General features: G+C 33.8%; 1 long non-coding RNA gene across 1 annotated transcript in view; it reads left to right on the top strand.

Moving 5' to 3' along the window:
- Window positions 1-23,804, top strand: part of LOC122237640 — a 57,343-nt gene that overhangs the window by 1,068 nt on the left and 32,471 nt on the right. The gene's annotated exons all lie outside the window — the stretch shown is intronic.

Here is a 23,804-nt window from a genome sequence, read left to right on the forward strand (position 1 = left end):
GGCAGTTTTAATAAGCAAAGGGAAGTTACATAGGAGACTTGTCTTGGGTGGCAGCAAGCAGATCCTTGCACCGTTCACCAAATCTTAGTTTATATAAAGGCCTTAACTGGATTCAGTTATGTATGTCATGCAGCTATTCACACTACATCTCTCTCTCAAGGCTATGTCCTTGGAGCAACCTATGGGAGTGGGAAAGGCAAGGAGAACTCACATCCCAAGGACAGGAGAGAAAGTGAGGAGCCTTGGAGTGCCTGGGTCCAGTTCATGAGTCAACTGGAGGTCGCATTTTTTCAATGACCTTCCCCAACAGTCTGCAGGAAAGAATAGAACCTGAGCATTTGCTTACCTTGGGTGTGTGTCACCAGATACCATATTCATCCATAAGAAGTTTTGGTTAGAAAATTTTTAACAAATTGCTAAGGATGAATGTGGAGTAGCATAAAGGTATAAAACCCTTAAGGGCATGAAGATACAGGGCAGTAAACACCCTCTCGCTTTTTCTCCAGGACCCCTACCACTCACTCATGGGGAAGATGGAAAGAATCAGAGACAGTTCCCTATGGTGCTGGCTGGGAGAGGAGGACAGAAGGCCCTGCAGAAACTTCACAAAGAACACCTTTATAGAACACAAACCTTAATCTGCAGGGAGTAAACAAACAAAACAAAGTACATAAAAACTGTAAACGTAGAGTACTCATGGAAACCCATTGCTGCTGGGAGAGACAAACAAGGGGAAAAAATATCTATTCCTGGGGAAGGGCAGGGATATTAGACCCAGCCTTGCATTAGTTTGGAGTAGGGACAAAAAGACCGGGGGGGAGAGGGGTGCTCCTAGACTTTTACCTATTTTCACAGTGCCTACCCAAGACTGAGGTTTTTCATATGAGAGTGTCCTCACTGCCACACTAATAAGAATCAAGTAAAAGAATGAAAACAACTAAAAATTTCTGCAAGAGCTTCTTTTGCAAAGAAATACAAAGGGCAGACCTAACATGTAGGGGAGAGACCCAAAGGAATGCAGAGAGCATTAACTGAGATAAATCCTCTGATATATTATCCCACATCATAGATACAAGATGCCACTATAGAAATGTAAGGTATCACTGTGGGGCACTGAGAGTGACCACAGAAACAAATATTTAAAGCTCAGTCAATTCCTGACTAGATTAACACAAATCCCCACATTAAAGACAGCTGAAGAAAGAATGAGCTCACCTAGAAGTAGAAAAGTATTTATCTCAATATTTACCATTTTGCAAAACATGTTGAATTTCAACAAGAACAACGTTATAAGGCATACAAAAAGCAAAAACACAATGTAAACAAGAACCAATTACAACACCGATGTTTAAACACTTAAGGAATTTAAAATAACTATGGTTAATATATTTAGGGCTCCAATTTCAAAGGTAAGCACCTCCATGGGGAGATAGTTAGTTTCATCTAATGGAAGGAAACTATATGAAAGAAGCAAATGGAAATGCTAGAAATCAAAAACAATGATGTGGGGATGAAGAAGAGATTTCTGATGGGTTCATCAGAAGACATGATATAGATGAGAAAACAATAGAATTGAAGACACACCACTGGAAATTATCCAAACAAATCAAAGAAAAATAAGTCAATAAGACAGAACAAATTATCTACAGTTCTAAGACAATTAACAAATTAGCATGGGTGTGATCAGAATCCTAAAAAGAGAAATGAGAAGAGATGGGGTAGAAGACATTTTTGAGGAAATAATGGTCAGATTTTTCCAAAATCAAGATCACAAACTACTGATATAAGAAGACTGAAGACACAGAAATGGGGGGAAACAAAGGTACCATATAGGCATAACATATTCAGACTTCTAAAAATGAAGACATAAAAGGAGACAAAAATGATTCATTATGTACAGAAGAATAAAGATCATAATACGGTAAACTTATCACAAACCACACAAGTAAGAATACAATGGAGTGACATGTTTAGATTGCCAGGGTAAGAAAAAAAATCTGTTCACCCCAGAATTCTGTATCTAGCAAAAATATCCTTCAAAACGAAGTAGGAAAACAGGAATTCACTGTCAGCAAATAAGCTCTAAAATAAAAACTAAAGAGAATTCTTTAGTCAGGAAAAATATAAAGATCTGTATTTGTAACATTTAAAGAACTCTTAAAATCATAAAACAACTCCAAAAATGAGTGGTCAAAGATCATAACACAATCTTTAATAAAATATGGGTGACAAACATATGAAAAGATGTCCAACATCAATCATTAAGGAAATAGAGTTAAAAGCACAAAATACTACTCTAAATCTATTAATATAGCTAAAATAAAAATAAAAATGCAAATGGGGAAAAATCTGAGAATACCAAATATTACAGAAGATGCAGGGCAAGTGGAACTCTTATTCACTGCTGCTTAGAATGCAAAATGTTATGGTGACTTTGAAAAACAGTTGGACAGTTTTTTAAAAAGTTGAAAAGTCGTTTACCATTGGAACCAATTATGTTACTTCTAGCTATTTACCCAAGCAAATCAAATACTTATGTTCAAACAAAAGCCTGTATATTGAAGTTTGTAGATTTATTCAAAATTGCTAGAAACTGGAAACAACTCATTTCCCCTTCAGCAGGGAAACAGTCTTTGTCTATTCATACAATATAATACTGCACAGGAATAGAAAGAAGTGAACTGTTGTTTCATGCATCAACATCGATGAATTTTAAAAGCATTTTCAAAGATCTAAAAGCCTGCATATTGTATGATTCCATCAATATGTGATTATGGAAAACAAAACCATTGAGACAAAATACCTATCAGGGATTAGAGAAGGAGAAATAATGTGACTAAAAAGGGGTAGCCCAACGGATATTAGGCCAATGGAACTGTTTAGTGGTACAAATAGCATATGTATATGCTAAAACCCATAAGATTGTACATCTCGATAAACTTTAAAAACAAGCAAACAGCCATAATAACTGTAAAACATCAAATACCAAGATATTAGGAAAACCCAGGATGAAATCTTGCAGTCCCCAACAAACTAATTTAACTGTATTACAATTAATTGTTACATACCTCACTTAAAGACATGAAGAGGAAAAGAGTAGAACTAAGTAACTTTGGAAAACAGTGTTTTGATCAGATTATCTTATGATACTATAATGATGGATACATATCATTATGTATTTGTCCAGACCCATAGAATGTGAACTTTAAGGTTCCAAGAGTGAAACTTAAGGCAAACTATAGACTTTGAATGATTACAATGTGTCAGTGTATATTCACAATTGTAATAAATGTATCACTCTTAGGGGATGTTATTAACGTGGGAGGTTATGCATGTGTGGAGAAGGGGGTATTTGAGAAATCTCTATACCTTCTCAATTTTGCTATGAACCTGAAATTGCTCTAAAAACATGAAGTCTTTAAAAACATTAAAAAGATAAATGTAAAAATTTAATGAATGCTTTAAACATTTCTAAATGATATACAGATTATCCTTAAAAACTTTATGTCACAATTTTACAAGCTTTTTTTTTTTTTTTTAATCAAGAGGTTATATTTGTTTGTGTCTCCTGAGAAAAAAAATAGAATAGCAGGGTCATTCTTATGTGTAATTATTTGACTCTCATCTCTAATACTATGATGTACCAAATTTTTTTACACCCTGTCACTGACATTCTTTCCAGACACTTTGAGACTGCTGGTCATGAGAAGCATATGTGTTCCAAACTTCCCCCAACACGACTGAATGCTATCATTGACAATTATCTTTTATCTTCCCAAGAGATGACCCCATGCCTATATAACCTAGAGCACACAAAAGACCCAGAAGTTGGAGCCCTATTGAGGTTTATATTTGATACAGCATTAAAAATTTATATATGAATAAATATCATTTAGATATTAAAATATTCATCTACATTAGGTATTTATTTAATCATTATTAAGTGATATGAGATAGATTGATTTTTACTGTTTCTCAAACTTTAATGTTAAAACAGTATAAAATGGAAAGCATATTAAAACAATTTTCTAGACCCCCATTCCCAGAGATTCTAATTCAGTCCTTTGGGATGTGAACCATGGGTTTGCATTTCTAATAAGCTCATGGGCTATGCCAATACTGCTGGCTCAAATACCACAATTTGAACTTTTAATCCAAAACATCTCATCTACTTCAGTTAAGCTCTTTTATATTATATAATCTAGCATAAGAGATTTCTATATTTCTTATGTCTTATTTTTAGGAATAGGTTGTATACACAGGAATAGGTTGTCTAGATCTACTTCTAGGCCAGTTGTAGCTAAAACTTGTTTATGTGAGAATGCAAAAAAAAGTGATCACCATGATACTAAAATTAATTTCAAACATTTAAAAATTGTGTATCTATGAGAACAATATAAATAAGATACCTACATGGTATATAAATCTACATACAGAGCTTCATTTTCATTAATATTTCATTGCCATTTTGAAGCAAAACTTCCACGAACAGCATTTATTACTTCAGAAAGGAAAAGTAAATTCAAAACAATATATTTGAGAAGCAGAAGTAAAGGTGGTGTTCAAATTGAGAATCCGGTGATATGTAGAAAGTGAAATATCAAATATTTATATAAACTTCTATTTATGGATAGCCTATCTATATAGAATACAAATTACTGTATACTACCTTACTATAAATATTATCATGTTCTCTGCGCATATTTGAAAAATTGCATGGAAACAGATATCCTGCTGTTACAACAGGGTCTATTAGAACAATTTATAATCTAGGTTGTGAAAAAAAATAATTCCTTTGAGATATAAGTTAAAAAAGTGGCAAAATTCCTTTCTTGATCATGAAGGAAGTGTAGTTACTTGAGAAAATATTTGAGGCCATCTGGCCATCCATACAGATCACCAATGTAGTCCATTGTTATTTTGGAATATTTTTTACCGACTGCAAGCTGGTACTCTCTTCTTGAATCTGACAAGCAAAGGGCAAGTTAATTGTTCTGGAGTGAACACAGATTTAATGCAGCAGGATGTCATTTTTGTGTGCATTAATAATTCAACTTTACATTACAATTTATCACATACCATGGACTATTTTGTATTCAACAGTGCACAAAAACTGATTTACCCACAGGCTTGATTTCACTCTCTAATCTGGTAGTCCAAAAAGAGGAACTAAGGTCCTCAGACAGAGTATGTGTGTCAAAATGCTAAGATGAAAGGGAACAGGACATTCACTCTTTGTAGCTAATCATAATCTAAACTATATCAATAATATTTATTTCGGAGCAAACATTTTCTTCTGATTGCTAATATGAATTCTTATAGAATGACCATTCTATTGTATGCGTTTAGAAATTGTGTCCTTCCAAAAATTAAACCCATTCAATAAATAAGAGTTCAATGTCAGAGCCTAGATGGGCTCTGACATCCAGGAGAGCAGAGGAGGCCAGGCTAGGGAAGTTACAATGAAAGCAAGGAACAGCAGAGCATATAGATACAGAGGAGTAGGCTGGCATTGGATGCCAGAGTCTGATCAGTGGAGGTCATGACATTTAGAATCAGAGCCAAAAAAGGTAAGCTGGGCAACCATGCAATAGGCTGAATCAGTAAGGGATGCTCAATAAGAGAGAGTAAGTAGAGTGAGGAGGGCATTCACATAGGAGGCAAACAGAGCCAATTGCAATGAGGAAAGTAACTGTGAACATGGGCTACCAGGGCATAAATGTGGTCATCCATGCATGGGGGCATCTCTGTATGGGGTGTTGGAGACCAAGCAAATCTCAGGGTGCTTTTCACAGAGAGAGGAACTCCGTTGTGGGATGACAGCTCTAAAGGGCTGAGGACATCCTAGCATGGAGAGCTGAAAACCATATGCAGTGAGGAAAACTGCTTTGGGAGGAGAAACTCAGAAAGAGGAAAAACTAGAATGAACCTTGTACTTTGTATCTAAATGGAGTATTTCAGTGTAAATTCATGGCTTTTAATATACAGAGATAGATGTAGAAATAAATATAGATGTTAACACAGATGTATATATGTGTGTATGAATGCATACATGTACAGCCTAGTTATGTTCACTGAGATGGCTTAGGCCATGGAATAAAAATCAGCACATCTAGGAGGGCACCTTTTGGGATGAACACTGGGTGTTGTATGGAAACCAATTTGACAATAAATTTCATATATTAAAAAAAAAATTAAAAAAATAAAAAAAAATTACACACACACACAAAAAAAAATCAGCACATCTAGTACGTGTACCTTGGTTTCTACTTAACATTTTTCCTCAAAACAAAAACAAAACAGCTACTCAGTGAAATTGCTGGTACATGGACTGAGGCAAAGAAAGTAAAAAAGAACATAGAATATCTTCTGCCAGAAAGAATGGTAATGCTTAACAAAGGAGAATAGTATAAAAGAACACAAAATAATAGAATTTCCCTGTCCAAAAATGTGAAATGGTTTGAGCATCAAAATAAATTAAGATTGTAACACAAAATAATGCATTAAATAAATTGGGAAATCATAACCACATATAGATATAAATTGTTGAAAGAATTGAAATTTTTAATTAAGTGTGGAGAATTACATAATTTCAAAGCATCTCCCAGAAAAATGGTTATTGTGATGGGGTGGCATAACTGTATACTGGAGAAGTCTAACAGACAATAAGTACCTTAATAATGTTAGCAGGATGAAGTTCATCAGTAACAGGCAAATTGAAATATTGTGCAAACCCATAGGATGCAATGAGGATACAGCAACATTTCGAATACTGTTCCTCTCATATTCCTATCTAAACTACATAACTTTGACTTAGTCATGATGAAACATCAGGCAAATGTGATTTGAAGAGCATTGTAAAAAATAGCCTATAATCTTCAAAATACCGAGGTCATAAAAACTGAGAAAAAGGGGCGCCTGGGTGGCGCAGTCGGTTAAGCATCCGACTTCAGCCGGGTCACGATCTCGCGGTCTGTGGGTTCGAGCCCCGCGTCAGGCTCTGGGCTGATGGCTCGGAGCCTGGAGCCTGTTTCCGATTCTGTGTCTCCCTCTCTCTCTGCCCCTCCCCCGTTCATGCTCTGTCTCTCTCTGTCCCAAAAATAAATAAAAAACGTTGAAAAAAAAATTAAAAAAAAAAAAAAAAAACTGAGAAAAGCCTGAAGAATCCACCCAGACTGAATTAAAGTGAAGAGACAAGCCAGCAATGTGTGCTATAATCCTCAGTTGGAACCTTTTCCTCTCAAAGGCATTACTGAGACATAAGTTCATTCTAGGATCAGATGGTATTTATGTTAATTAGCTGATTTTGACAGTGTATTTAGTTACACAGGAAAATGTCCCTGTTTGTAAGAAATACATACTGAAGTAAGAAAAAAGATAAGACATCAGATCAGCAAATACTTTTAAGTACTTCAAAAGAGACTTATTTTACTGGACTTTGAATTTTTCTGTAAGTTTGAGATTGTTTAAAATAAGAAAAATGGAAAGAATATGGACACCAAACAAGTTCCCTTTACTTCTTAAGTAAAACTATTATTTTTACAATTGACTTTGTGGAGATTCAAATGGAAGTATGAACAAAATGTACAAATGGAATATGTACAAAAGTACAATTTTATTTATACATATTTTTTCAATCTTTTTCTATTTTGATCAGGTCAGGCCAACCAACATAAAATAGTCAAGTAGTTGATAAATTGATGCTGTCTTTTCTTTGCTCTGATTTTCCTAAACAGACTTCATATTCAAGTCAGTTTTTTTTTAATTTAAAGTATTTCCTTTATAATCGGGTTTTTTTTTGTAAAAATAACCTATATGCATATCTTTCCTCATTCAATTTCCAGGTAACAGCTTTCTAAGAGCACCTGTGTAAATAAAAACACGCAAATATATATATATGTTCATATATGCACACATATCTTACACATTCATCTGTATCCACACACACATATATATATAAAATATGAATATATACATATACATGTGCATGTACTTTTTATGCATGTACACATATATTTTCCCAAAAAGGATTATGATACATATATTTTTCTGAAACTTTATTTTTACTTTCCAGGTAACCACACACATATTTCCCACACTGTTTTCTCCTAGACGTTTAATACTTTGTTATAGGTATGTAATGAATGAAGTTGAAATTACTGGTTTTGTTACAAATTTGAATGTAACATATGTGTTGTAATCAATATCTTACTGTATATACGTGTATACACACACACACACACGTATATACATATACACACACATATATATATATAAAGTTACTATGAAACATATTCAGAAAGTTGTACTCATTAAATTCATAACTACAGGCAAAGAGAAAACCGGTTTACTCACATCCTCACCATTATTATTATTAATATTTTAAGTATTTGCCAAACTAAAATTTGAGAAGTATTATCCATTATTATAGTTTTCATTTCTTTACTTATGATAAGCCCAGACCTCAGAAGCTTTCATTTTTTATAGTTTTGGCATTATTTAGGGATCCTTTTAACTCTTGGTTCTGAGAGTTTGAAAAAAAATGCTTATTTAGCTATTTAGCATAAGGGCACATTTCTATGTCACCTTTGTCAGATGCCATGGCTATTGAGCAGTGTTATTAACCAAACTGAAATATTAATGAAAGTATATCAGTGTATCCTTGTAAAAACAATCAACCACCCTTGACATATGTATGGAACTCTTTCTTCAATCAGTCAACAGTCAACACATATCCACTGAGAGCATAATGGAGGTCAGACTCTAGTCTGGACACAGAATACGGCAGTTAACAAAACAGGCAAAAATATTGCACTCACAGATTGTATTCTACTGAACAGACTGTAAATTGGCTGTCTCAAAATTTAGTAATACATTATACATTATAATGCTTATAAATGCAGTTTGCATAAAAGGGAAACAAGGCTGTCCAGGATTTTGAATCTGGAAGTCTGTAAGCATTGGAATTCTCTCTGTTGGAGGGTGCTCAGGTGAACACTGTTCGGTTAAGACACTGTCAATTTGATTCAGATAGTTTCTTAAAATATGATACCATCATTTATTTTACAGCCTACTATTGCCTAGTTAGAAGCTGCTATTTCATTCTTTGTCACTTGATAAACTTGTAACAAGATGTATTATGTGCTGGCTTTGATTCTGCAGTTTCTAGGCAGAAAGTCAGAAAGGAATTGCACTTCCAGGTGCTAGGAACACGTCCCTGTTTCCTCTATGTATCAGGTTTGGAAATACATTAACTACTATATTATATTAAATAGTAATATGTATTAATTTAATGCTAAATGTAATTTTTCAGAAATTTTAAATTTTTTCCTGATGCTGATTATATAATTTTTCTGCACATCAAATATTTCCATTTTAGTGCATTCACGTTTTACAATGAACAGTCATCCTCTACAAATTGATTTTTAAAGATGGCATGAAGTCAATAAATATAATGCCACTAAATTTAATAATTTTCCATTTCTTGTTACCTAGAATAACTGTCAGTTAAAACATTGTATTGCCACAATTATAATGGCTATAACTAAAGTTTATTGTCCAACTGTAAGTTTTTAGTGGATTCTATTTCATAGCATTTGACCACACCAATATTTTTCCTTCCAACAATAGAATAAGAAGGATTAAATAATTTTTAATTTAGAAAATAACTTAGAGTTTAGAGATATTTTAATATTAAAAAATGTTTATTTATTTTGAGAGTGGGGGGAGAGACAGAGATAGGGAGAGACAGAGAATCCCAAGCAAGTTCTGCACTGTCAGGGCAGAGCCCCACATGGAACTCAAACTCACAAACCGTGAGACCATGACCTGAGCTGAAATCAAGAATCAGATGCTTAACTGACTGAGTCACCCAGGAGCTCCTAGATATTCTCATATTTTTAATAAAATCTATGAAATGTAAATTTTTTTGAGAAGTATAATAATCACAGTAAATGAAGTTTGCAGATTTGAAGTTTGGAGATTACTTAATTACATGGAGAAGGTTACCTATACATAAAATTAATAGGATACATAAAATAATTTTGTTATTATTTTTTTAAATCCGTAGTTAATTTTATGATTTCCTCAAAATAAGCACTGAATTTAAATGCATTAAGCTATGAAGAAAAAATATCAAAGGATAATGGGGATGCAAAAAGTTTTAATATTCTACTAAAGATGTTTTTATACTTTTCAAACTATTTAGTGTCACCAAAACCAATAGTAACTACTTCTTGAATCCTAAATCTGGGCTAGATACTTTCCATGAATTTTAGAGACAATGTATAATTTAAATTTAATCATATAACTGCTTAAAATATTAAATTACATAGCATCCTATGAATAATCTATTGTTTAAAAACAACCCTATAGGCACTTGTACCCCAATGTTTATAGCAGCACTCTCAACAATAGCTAAATTATGGAAAGAGCCTAAATGTCCATCAACTGATGAATGGATAAAAATTTGTGGTTTATATACACAATGGAGTACTAGGTGGCAATGAGAAAGAATGAAATATGGCCCTTTGTAGCAACACGGATGGAACTGGAGAGTGTTATGCTAAGTGAAATAAGCCATACACAGAACGACAGATACCATATGGTTTCACTCTTATGTGGATCCTGAGAAACTTAACAGAAACCCATGGGGGAGGGGAAGAAAAAAAAAAGTAGGTTAGAGTGGGAGAGAGCCAAAGCATAAGAGACTCTTAAAAACTGAGAACAAACTGAGAGTTGATGGGGGGTGGGAGGGAGGGGGGTGTGGGTGATGGGTATTGAGGAGGGCACCTTTTGGGATGAGCACTGGGTGTTGTATGGAAACCAATTTGACAATAAACTTCATATATTGAAAAAAATAAAAACAACCCTATGAAGTAGTATTTCTCTATAACTAGAAATTGTAGAGTGAGGATTTTTACTAATAAAGTCTTTCTTCTGAGTCTACCCTAATATCTACTACTTAGTATTCACCCTGTTGTTTATTTATTAGTTTTACAAATGGAAAACTTTAGTACTAAAATAAAGTTTACCAATTAATTAGAAGTAGCACATTTTAGGGGGGCCTGGGTGGCTCAGTCACTTAAGCTTGGATTCTTGGTTTCAGCTTAGGTCATGACCTTGCAGTTTCATGAGTTTGAGCCCTGCTTCAGGCTCCATGCTGGCAGCTCAAAGCCTGCTTGAGATTCTCTCTCTCTCCCACTCTCTCTGTTTCTCTGTCCCTCCCCCACTTGTGCTGTCTCTGTCTCTCCCAAAATAAATAAATAAACTTTAAAAATGTGACATATTTTCACTTGAATAATGGACAATCATGCAGCAAGAAATTGAGTCAGTTCATGACACTGTATCAATAGAAATAATAGAAAATTCAGATGAGTTTTAGTCAAAAGTTAATTCAGTGAATATCATCCTGTCAAAATATAAGACAAATACAGAAGAGTTTATTTTATTGACTAGAAACAGTGAGGAAAAAGCAAATAATCAATAGTGCCTGAAAAACTGAACTGTTCTGAGAATTCAGTTGTTCAATACATGTTAATTAATTTTTAAAAATACTTTTTTTGTACAATGATTTTTATCCACTCTAATGTGTGATTTATACACACTCCCACACATACATAGGCCAGATCATTGTGAAAAGAGAAATCTCCAAATAATTATAAATAAGGCAGTAAATATTAGTATCTTAATTGAGGTACATATAGAAATGCACAGTGAATTAAAAGAGATTACTGGAGCTGTGCAAAGGTAAATGAAGGGTGCTTCGAGGTTGATAAAGTCAGTCTTTGATATTTGAACATCTGTGAAGAGTACAGAATAGCAGTTACTGAACAGTGAGTTAACAGGGCACATTTAGAGGATCCAAATATATATATACAAATATATACATGTGTGCACACACAAAATCAAAACAGCTTAATTTCAAAAGAGGGAGCATGAAAGATAAAGTTTGAAAAATAGATGTAGATAATATTGTGATGGACCTACAACAGACTAAACATTTATACTTTATTTATTGGGTAATAGGCAGCCATTGAAGGTACCTGAGAACAATAATACTCTTAGGATTGAATTTATCTGTGAATTGCAGACAATTCTAAAATAAGAGTTTTGATAGCAGGTTAATTCTCTCTCAGTAAAGGATTCTTGAGGTGGTCACTTCAGGGAAGATTTGGTGTTATGTAATGTAAAGGTCCCAGACCTTTTCTATCTTCTTGCACTGTCATGCTTGGATTCCATTTCCAAGTTGACCTCATGATCTTATAGGTTTTCTGCCAGTCTGTAGTCCAGTCAGAAGGGAGTAGGAAGTAGGATATGTCATCTCACTAGATTTATGCATACCACTTTCACTTATGTTCCATTAGCCAGAATGTAGTCAGTGAGCCACATGTGCATGCAAAGGAGGCTTGGAAATGTATTCATTTTTCTAGGTGGCCATGTGCCAAGCTAAATATCAAGTAAGGGTTTTATTACTAAGTAGAAAAGGAAGAGCACAATATTGAGAGCAGTTAATGTACTTTCCAACAGTAGATCTATGATCTGAATTTAAAATTATTGGGAGTATATATTTTTTTAGTTGGATAGGAAAGAATCTACATTTGGGAGAATTGTTTGAGAGGCCTCACATATTCAAAATGAGAGGAAATATAAAGCTGGATGTAAATGTGATAACACAATATTTTAAAAGAGTTAATGATAGAGGAGAAAAATTTGATGCTAGAAAGTAACATCCATAGTCAACATAGCAGAAATCAGCCTTTAAAAAAGAAGTTGAAGAGAAACCAGAATAGTGCTATGTTTCAAAACCGAGAAAAAATTTTTGAAAAAGAGTGGTCAATTGTATCTAGTAAAGCAGCGATTACCAAATGCATGTGGCTTAGATAAAAATACTAGAATTGACAGTTAAGAATACTGGTAACATTCAAGAGTCTTCATAGCAAATGGCAAGAATTTCATTAAATTTTATACTGTAAATTTTTAGAAAAGAAGGTAGGATAATTTTTTTTCTATTATTCTTAAGAAGGGAAGAAATACTTCCCTTCCCTTCTCCCACCCTCTCTTTGTAAGAATGTTCTTACCTTTTAATATGAGTGTTAATTTCTCTACAGTTTTCTCTAAGCCCTGCCTTAGCTACATGCCACAAATTTTATATTCGGTGTTTTCATTTTTATTCAGTTCAAAATATTTTTCAATTTTACCTTTGATAGATGTCTCACATTGGAAATTTTATATTGTTGAGTGCTGCATTTTGTTGAATTGTATAAAATACTTTTGGATTTTGATTGGTATATCTTTATGCAGTTTGAGGATCATTTTGTCCCCTTAGAGGCTTTTGAAAGACTTTTTCTATGGCAGATCCAGAATAGTCTTTAGTCTAGGGCTATTTTGTTCTCTCTACAAAGGTATGACCTTTATGAGGACTCTACCGAATCCCTGTGTGACACAGGTCTCCAGTTTGGGGAACCTAACTTCCAGCCCCTTTTGGCCTACAACTTTTCAGTGGTTCTATCCTGTGATTTCACATATGCACCGGTCAGCACCCAAAGACTCAGGAAGGCCTCTACAAATCTCCAGTGCGCTTTCTTTCTCTTCCTCCCTCTCTGTGTAGCTTTCTTCTCTCTAGTCCTCATGTTGGGAATTCTGACAGGTCCAGCCTCTCCAAATTAATTTCTATCTGTTTCATTCAACAAGCCCCCTCACCCCCACCCCCACCCCCGCCCAGGCTGTCGTAATTTTCTATCCCTGAATTCTAATTTGGAGACTGATACTGATGAAATAACAGGGCATACTTCATTGTCTCCTTTGTGTCAGGGATTCTAGCCCCTCACTGCCTACTGTCCAATGTCTAAAAACCTTTGCTTAAGTTTTTTTGGTTTGTTTTATTTTCTCCATTTCCTTGTAGCCAAATGGCAGATTTTATAGAAGTAAATCGTTAATGGGCAGAAGTAGAAGTCATTCTCTCACTCTCTCTGCCATTCTGTCTCTTTCTCTTACTTTCTTCTCATTGTCATTTGAGAAGCAAGTGGACATTGATAGGGAGAGGAAAAAAGGTTCGGTTGATCATAGCCCTAATATGAGAGTGCATAATGTAATTGGTACAGTGATATCATAGGAGAATTGGGAGAGGATGAGATAGTAAATTATAACTGTAATTTCTTTAGAACTAAATATGTGAAAGGTCAGCTAATGTAATACACATTAACTAGTTTTCAAACAGGTCATTGAGGAAAGGACACACTTATTTGTAAGTCACTAGAAAATTCTTCATACATAAAAGCGTAACTTTATGTTACATATAGATAGATAGATAGATAGATAGATAGATAGATAGATAGACAGACATAAATAGATAGATAGATAGATAGATAGATAGATAGATAGATATTTAAATTAAGAGAAAAAAAGTATTGTTAAAGCAGGGATATCAGCAAGTGATTATGATGAATCTTTTCCATTTCCTTCCAATAATTAGTGTTTAATCCTTCTAACTTCAATGAGTTTCTCAAGCCAATTCCACTGGCATCAGCAGCCTCTGTCTCAATCTAAAATGTGAAAGGCTATGTTGCAATAAATAGATTTGTACATTACTGCATAATGCCAACTTTATTAGCAGTTTGGCTTTCATGGAGTGTGCTGTATTAATCACATTCCACAAGTGTACAAGGCTTTCAGTTGTTTCCCTGTGGTGATTGGTAAGCCTTTAGTGCCAAAGTCACCGGCTGAGTAAGCTGAACAATAAATCCATGAGGGTTTATTATTATTAAAGGCTCAAAATAGAGAAGCAACACAAAGACAATCAGTAGCAGAAAGTGGTGGAGATTCACAGATGTCATATAAATGTTATATAAAACATTAAAATTTCATTGATTAGTCAAATATTAATATATTTTATTGTAGACTCATGAAAAGAATTGACTTTCCTTGAGAAATACAGAGTTTTATAACTCAAGAAATTTTTAAATTTGTGTTGGGACAATTAAAGCAAACTCATGATTAAAAATTATTTAAGATGCAAAATCAAAAATCAAACATGGGTGAGTCAGAGTGAGTCTGCCAACTAGAGAATGGACTAGATTAGCTTATTGAATCTTTTAGAAGTATGACAAAGAAGCAGAAACTTGTGGATAGAAGATAAATTTTTTAAATCTTTTTGTTTACACACTCTCCTGATCCTCTGAAAGATTTGGAGCTGTATATTGATAACCACTTTGCATTAATAATAAAAAAAGAAAGACAAAAATGCAGAGGCCACTTTTAGACAACAGGCTTGAGCAATGGAGACTTGATCAAGGCAAAAGGGCCCACTGTGACTACCTGGCTGAATACAGACAGACCCATCAGGCAAGCCACCTCAAATATTCCATAAGCCCTAACTAAGCAATAGGCTACTTAAAACCAGGCACAGTTACTAAAAAAGGGAAAATTTCATAAGTCACCATACCTCTTCATCTTTCCCCTTTAAAATTAGCCCCCACCCACTGCCTCCTTGTGCACAGTATCTCCTTTGCTGCCCTGCCTTCTGCTCCCTTGGGTGTATTCAGTAAACTTCTATCTCCTTTGTTCTGCCTCTGGTGAATACTTTCACTGTTCCTGACACTGGCTTCCACTGAACAGTCACCCCACATTTGGGGGCCCCTATCCTATCAGAAGAGACACCACAAAAAAGTAAGAAAATGGTCCTGTGGTAAGCAGAATAATGATCCTTCAAATATGTCCACATTCTAATCACTGGAACCTGTGATTATGTTACCTTACATGGCAAAGGGAATTTGTGGATATGATTAAGTTAATGACATTTAGATGGGGTGATTATCATGAGTTACTCTGGAAGGTGCAATTTAATCACAAGGGCCCTTAAAAGTAGAAGAGGGAGGTAGAAGAGAAGAGAAAATCAGAGATGTAGCAGCATGAGAAGTGCTCAACATGATATTGTTGACTTTGAATAGGGAGGAATGAGACCATGAACCAAGGAAAGTAAGAAAATGCAAGGACATCAATTTTTTCTTTAAGTTTCTGGAGAGGAATGCAATCTACTGATATCTGGATCTAAGCCCAAGGAAATCTCTTTTGCACTTCTGATCTACAGCACTATAAGATAATAAATTTGTGCTTTATTAAGTCACCAAGTTTATGATTATTTGTTACAGCAGAAATAGAACATTTAGCATCACCATAACCAAGGAAGGTAAGACACATGGTCCATCAGTGCAGCTGATACATCAGTATAATTCAAGAAAACTTTTAGTTCCTAAGAAATTTAATCTTTTGTTATCTATATCCTTTGAAATTTACGTAGGAATGGTATGTTAGTCAGTACTACTATAGTAATAAATGATCCCAATATCTCAGGTAGGTTTCAATAGAAAGTTATAGATGCTGTTCATCTTAAATGTAGAATGTTGGTGAGCTATGGCTCTACACCAGGTTGCAGCTCTGTGTCTTCTTATTCATGAAAGCAGGCAAAATGCAGGTCTATGAATGGGAATGCCCGTCCCCCATGGCCAATATGAAAAGCAAGAGAGCTGGCAGAAAATTAAGATGCTACTTTTAGTGCTTCTGCTCAAGTGTGGTATTCATAGAATCAACTCAAATTCAATTGATCAATGCATATCATGCATCCTAGCCAAAGATCAGTAAGGCAGGAAATTACTTTCTTCCCACAGGAGATAAGAAAGTCACATGACAATTAGCAGGGAAACACATAATCATAATAGGGGAAGAGTAGGTGAAATAGCTAACATAATAAAATCTACCTTGCACTGCTTTATTGTAGCTTTGTGTGTTCTTCTTATAATAAAGTTGCCAAAGGGAGGTAAAGTATTTGGATTTTTCTATTAAAAAAATGATTATATGCCATGACCACACACACACATACACGCACATGCACACACACTTTAATTTTTACATATATACATATGTATATATATATGTATATATATATGTATGTATTTATGTATATATGTGTATGTTTCTAAATTTATATTTTCCTGTCCATTGATGGGTTGAACATAGTCTTTTGTATTCTTTATTTCCTGTATTTCCTGGTTTTAGAAAACTGCTATATAGTTTTCTGGGTATGGTAGAAATCAGATTAAAGCTGCTCAGTATGTCTCAGTTTACTAGGATCCTTTAAGTCAAATGTGAATTTGCATAGAATTTATCTAAAGACAATGCAAATGAAAGTTAGACATACTCAAAGATGTTAGGTATGGATGTGATTATATAGTCTGACAGAATAGCTATCTCCTCTTAGAAGTACACAAAAGACTTTGATGGGAAGCCTTTTTTTTTTCAAGATTTTGTTTTTTTAAGTAATATCTACACTCAACATAGGGCTCAAACTTAACAACCCCAAGATCAAGAGTCACATGCTGTATTGACAAAGCCAGCCAGGCACCCCACCTAGGAAGACTTTTAGTATACCCAGATGAAGCTATATTTAGAGGCAGAAGATACCCAATTGACAGTTTTGTTGGGTACTCAATATTTGATTGTTCATTTTCCCAACATTTACAATTTCGTAAATGTATAATTGCACAAAATATGTGATAGCTTGGTCACCATTTGATCCAAACCAAATGTTTGGTAGAGATATTAGGAACTGGTCATGGTATACTAAGTGAGGCTGAAAAAATAATTATGGATAAAAGAGAATAAACATTAATTCCCTGATTAAAGAACATCAGTACACCTATGAAGAGATATAAGTAACAATTCACATTTTTTGTAGAGGAAATTCCTGTACTCCATTGGAAAACAAATATTGGTAGTCACCTACCAGGGTATTAATGGTCTTGTGCTATTATTTACTGCCACTATAGGAACAACAGTGCTCCGAAAGGAACGAAAGGAGGAAAATCATCCATTCTGATCTTATTGACTTTGTAAATGAATCTAAGGATTTTATGATATCCTTATTTATGGAAAGCTTTTAATGGAGTATTTCTGATTAAAGATTATGGAAAGTAAATAAATCCAGAATCTATAGTTTTGTTTTGTTTTGTTTTAATTTTTTTCAGTTTTTTATTTACTTTTGACAGAGAGAGAGAGACAGAGCATGATCAGAGAAGGGGCAGAGAGAGAGAGAGAGACACAGAATCTGAAACAGGCTCCAGGCTCTGAGCTGTCAGCACAGATCCCGATGCAGCGCTTGAGCTCACAGACTGCAAGATCATGACCTGAGCCAAAGTAGGACACTCAACCAACTGAGCCACTCAGGTGCCCCATCAGAATCTATAGTTTTATTAGGCTTAACTTGAAAAATGTCATATACACAGCTGTATAAATTGAAGATAGCTATAAGATAGTCATTCAACACTAGGTGAGGTGAAGTTATATGCCATGTATGTTATTAGAAGTATTGTGTATTTTGGAAAAGAAAGGCCTTTCTGCTGTGGGAATGAAGAATTTGAAACCTATGTGTAATATCTAAGATCACTTTTTACTTTATGTGGGCTATTCCATTGCCTGTATCCTGGAAATTAGTTGTAAAATTGGAATAATGAAGATCTCTCATCACATGAATCTAACTTGACAATCATATTGCTATGGATTGAATTGTGTCTCCCCTCCAAATTCATATATTTAAACCCTACCCCACTATGTGATAGTATTTGGAGATGGGGTCTTTGAGAAGTAATAAGGGTTAGATGAGGTCTTGAGGGTAAGGGTCCCTTAATGGGATTAGTGCTTTTATATAAAAATAGACCATAGAGTGTATTTTCTCTTTTCCTGCCATCTGAGGGTATAGCAGCAGGAAAGGGGCTTTCTGCAAGCATGAAAGAGAGCTCTCACCAGAAAACAAATCTGCTGGCATCTTGATATTGGACTTCCTAGTCTTCAGAACTGTGAGAAAATAAATTTCTGTTGTTTAAAACACTCACTCTGTGGTATTTTGTTATGGCAGCTGGAGCTATCTAAGACATATCTTTTGTTAGCTCAGGAGCATCAGATTTGTAAATTCTTTATCAGTTTATGAAGATTCTTAGCCTTTATGTATCTTTTACACTCTTTTTCTGGTTTTCTCTTGTTTGTTTGTTTGTTTGCATCTTGTTAATCTCTCCTATACTGCAGTATGGAGACAGCATCTGACCTATCATTAAGTTCACTGTTTTGTTTTTTTTCAGCTATGCCTAATCTGCTGTTAACTGTATCTACTGATTATTAATTTAGTTTTAATTTTCACTTCAGAATTTTTATTTGCTCTTTTTTATTATATCTGTTTTTCTGTTGGAATTTTGAATCTTGTTATTTAATTCCTTCAATATTTTAATTATAGTTTCACAAAATTTCATGTGTGATAAAACCAATATCCATATATCCTGTATTTACTTTTATTTTCTATTTTTCTCTTGGTTTTCACTAAATTATTATCTTTTTATATGTTTGGTTACATTTAATTGAGTGCTAGCATTGCATTTAAAGAAATGGGAATAATTTGAGGTCTTGGATGTGGTTTTCTTTTGCATTTGGCAGAAACAAATGTTCTTAATTGATCAAGAAATGGAATTATTTAAATTTGTGTTATTTGAGGCCATATGATTCCTCAGAAGACTTATTCTACATAGGCTGCTCTACCAAAGTAACACAGACTGGGTAGTTTCAACAACAGACATTTATTTCTCTGTTATGGAGGCTGAGAAGTCTGCAATAAAGTGCCAGCAAATTTGGTTTTTTTATAAGGGCTCTCTTCCTGGCTTGAAGACAATTGCCATTTCACTGTGTGCTTACATGACCTCTTACGTGCATACAGAGAGAAAGCCCTGGTGTCTCTTTCTCTTATTATACGGCACTGATTCCATCATGAGGGCCCCATCGTCATTACTTCATTTAAACCTAATTGTTCCCTGAAAGGCCCATCTCCAAATACCATCACATTAGGAGTTAAGGCTTTAACATGAATTTCAGGGGACATAATTCAGTTCATAGTAAAGGATGCTGTTGTGTTCCAATCAAAATCCTGGGCTGTTTACAAAGCTTCCTAACTTTTTACAGTTTCTAAAAGCTCGTTTTTGTCCCTTCAGCTTAGTGTCTCATTCTCCTAATTGCGTCTTTTGCTTTAACAAATTTTGACTCAAGGGCAAAATTTAGCAAATGTCAGGTTCATATTTCTTAGCTTCTCTTATCTTTATCTCTTTCCTAAAAAGTTCTCTAAGCATTGGATTCCTTTTCACTCAGAAGTGTGATAAAGGAGCATGGTGGGAGTGAACTGCAATTTGATGCAGTGTAATCACATTAGATTATCACACAACATCTGCCAGGAATTACTTTGTTTTCCTCCCCATGTATTATGTCATTATTTCACTTTTAACAATATTTGCCACAACTCTATTTGGTGGAACAGTTATTATTCTCATATTGCAGTTGATAAGACTGCGTAAAAAATTTTAAGTAATTTTTCCAAAGTTGCATATTATTAGACAACAAATTTAGTGCAGACTTCCCTACTATAAAAAGCCTCATGTTGAACTAAAACTTAAAGATCCAATGAATTATGACATAAAATCAATATACTATGCTGAGTACTAACTTATTCTATAGAGGTTTTTCTAATTTCAACAATAATTTTCAAAGCCCAGCAATAAGAAAAAAAATGTATTGAAATTCACATCTTATATATGTGACTTTCAAATTATAAGCTTAAAATTTATTCTTTATCTTAGCAATAGAATTACCTTTTGATTTTTTTTATCACATGCTACTTTCAGTACCAATAATGAAAAATGAGGAACTTTACTTAGAAAAAATAAAAACTACTGAAATATTAGTCTTATAAATGCCTAATTCTGCTTTTTCTCATTTTCATTTCTTTTGAGGCTTTTTTTAAATTTCTTTTATTCTTGTTCCCACTTCCCTTCTTTTTAACTTAAACTTTAAAAAAATACTTCTGTAATCAATTAAAATCCTCTTTAATCTCATACTTAATATGACAAGAAAGTGAAGTGTTTTACAAACTAATTAAATGATTAATGAGACATGACTAAAAGACTGTTTGTTGCTCCAAAGCATAATATGGCTAGAAGCAAACCTTAGGTGTGAATTAATCAATGATGATATATATGATAAGGATAAATACCTATTTTTTCTTTGAAAAGTTTTTCTCCACTTAATATGTCTGAAATAGTATATTACACTCTGAAAATTCTCCATTTGTTATCACTGTACTAAAATATTAAAACCTCTATAAATAGAATTCTGTAGATTCATATAGAACAGAAACTTTTGGCTGTAGCTTTCAATGTACATAAGAGTTAATTTTTCCCTAACAAAATACAAATCTACTTGTTACCCAACTGAAAGAAATAGTTCATTTCATAGTAGGAGTGAAGTGCATTAATTGTATTTCCATTAATTTGGAATTAATTTTCTCATTTGGCCCAAGAAACTTACTGTTAATAATGTCTATTCTTAAATACCAAAGAACCTATATTTACTGTACGTACCATGCAAAGCACACACAAAAAGTATCTCAGGAATGTCAGATGATGATAATACGATAGTATCATGAGGAAGTTACCAAAAAAGAAAAATTTAAATGTAAAGTAAATAGGTAATTTTCAATGCCTAGGAATGATTAAACCATGCCCAACTGCTGTTGGTCTAATGTAAGTGTTCAGTCCTTGATATCATTTCATGTCATGTCTTTCTATGGCAAGGATAAATGCCAGACCTCCCTCCCCTCAAAAGTCATTTATTTTCATAACTCTGCACATTACAGACATAATCAAATGTATTTTTAATATTTCCTTTAGCAAAAATGTATATTATTTTAATTTTATCCCAATGCTTTGTTTCTATTTTAAAAAAACAAATATCTTACATTTAGATGCTGTAATTTCTGTTTCATGTCTAATCTTGTTGAGAAAATAAAATAAAGCCTGATGCTTGCTCCCTTGTAGTGAATACTGTTTTATAACAGGACACAGAAACAAAATTTCTAAGCATGATTAAAAGTAAAATTTTATTATATGGCAGAGATATTAAGTAAAAGAAATACATTTCATCAATAATTGAACTCCCACTATCATTAATCAATTAATGTTCTTGAATACAGCTGATTTTGACTCTTTAGTAACTTATATTTTCAATATGTTAGTAATATATTTATATTATATGAGGTAGGAAGGGAAAGCAGAATCATATATCTTCACATCCAGTTATAGTGATTATTAATAATTCCTTATCTTGATTCATGTTCATCATGAATCAAAATACAGATTTTAGAGCTAAAGTCAAAACTTTCAAACTTGCCGTTGTTACTTAATTTTCTTGATTCAAATACAAAGTAAAACTGGAAATCACCTCAGGATCAACTAATTAAGATCTAAGAGCACTGTGGAAAACATGAGGCTCACTACAAACTTATCTCAAACATTTAAAATATTTTATTTGGGGCATCTTAGATAAATACAAACATGAGGGATACTAAGGAAGAATGATATTCTTCAACTTTACAATAAATGTTATTTTATAGGAATAACATGAATTTTGTTTTGTTTTAATATTGTATCTCAATATTAACTAGAAGATCACATAAAGAATTACATTTTATTTGTGATAAATTCATAGCTTCAACTGAATCTAATATGGATTATAAATTAATTATTTCATAAATATAATCTGTGAGATGTATAATATTTTAATGACTTGTAATAAATATGAATCAATAGGATATGTGAGCCAGGAAACTTCAAAAAATGACCAAAAATGATATTAAGTTTATAGGTAATGTATAGAGAGATATGAGAGACAATATGTAATATGGCTGTTTCTTAAAATACGAGAGATGGTTTGTGAATGTAGGTTAATATACTTTCTGTTTAAATTTTACAAAGTCAAAATAAACCACATGCAAAAAAAAATAGTGGAATGAAATGCAATAGCCTATGGACTGGGTTGATTAGTTCCCCTCAAAAATTCATGTGTACCTGGAACCTGTGAATGTAAACTTACTTGGAAATACTCTTTAGCAATGTGATTAGTTAAAATGAGGTTATACTGCATTAGGATGGGCCCCAAATTCAATATAACTGGCATTTCTAGAAGAAGATGAGAGGAGCAGACATAGAGACATACACAGGGAAAATGCCATGTGTAGATGGAGGCACAGATTAGCATGATGTATCTAGAAGACAACACCAAGGATTGCCAACCACCCCCATAAGCTAGGGGAGAGGCGTGGGATAAATTATTTCTTTTGACACCTTGATTTAAGATTTCTAGCCTCCAAAACTGTGAGACAATAAATATCTCTTTTAAGAAACCCAGTTTATGTCCATTTGTTATGGCAGCACTAAGAAACTAATACAACCCATATACATAGAGAACCAGATTTTAGTTGAATCATGCTCAGTTGCAACAAGGCCCATAGAAGTAGAGTTTTATTTTCAAGAAAATGGTAACCAGAACTTTTCAGCTAATATCAGCATTATAGTTAGCAAACGAAGAAAAGAGTGAAAGAACCCTTCTTAATAGGACAAGATAAAAAGGATTGGGATAAAGAACATTTGTCTAACTCAGTTCAGATGCACTTAAAATAGTCAAGATAGCCAAAAGATTAAGAATTTTAATTCATGGGGCACCTTGGTGACTCAGTCAGTTAAGTGTCAAACTCTTGGTTTTGGCTCAGGTCATGATCTCCTGGTTCGTGAGTTCGAGCTCTGCATTGGGTTCCACACTGACAGTGTAGAACCTGCTTGGGATTCTCTCTCTCCCACTCTCTCTCTCTGCCCCTCCCCTGCTCGCTGTCTCTGTCTCTTTCTCTCAAAATAAATAAATAAACTTTAAAAATTTTTTTAAAAATT

The sequence above is a fragment of the Panthera tigris genome, chromosome B1 (assembly GCF_018350195.1).
Source record: "Panthera tigris isolate Pti1 chromosome B1, P.tigris_Pti1_mat1.1, whole genome shotgun sequence".
Lineage (NCBI taxonomy): Eukaryota > Metazoa > Chordata > Mammalia > Carnivora > Felidae > Panthera > Panthera tigris.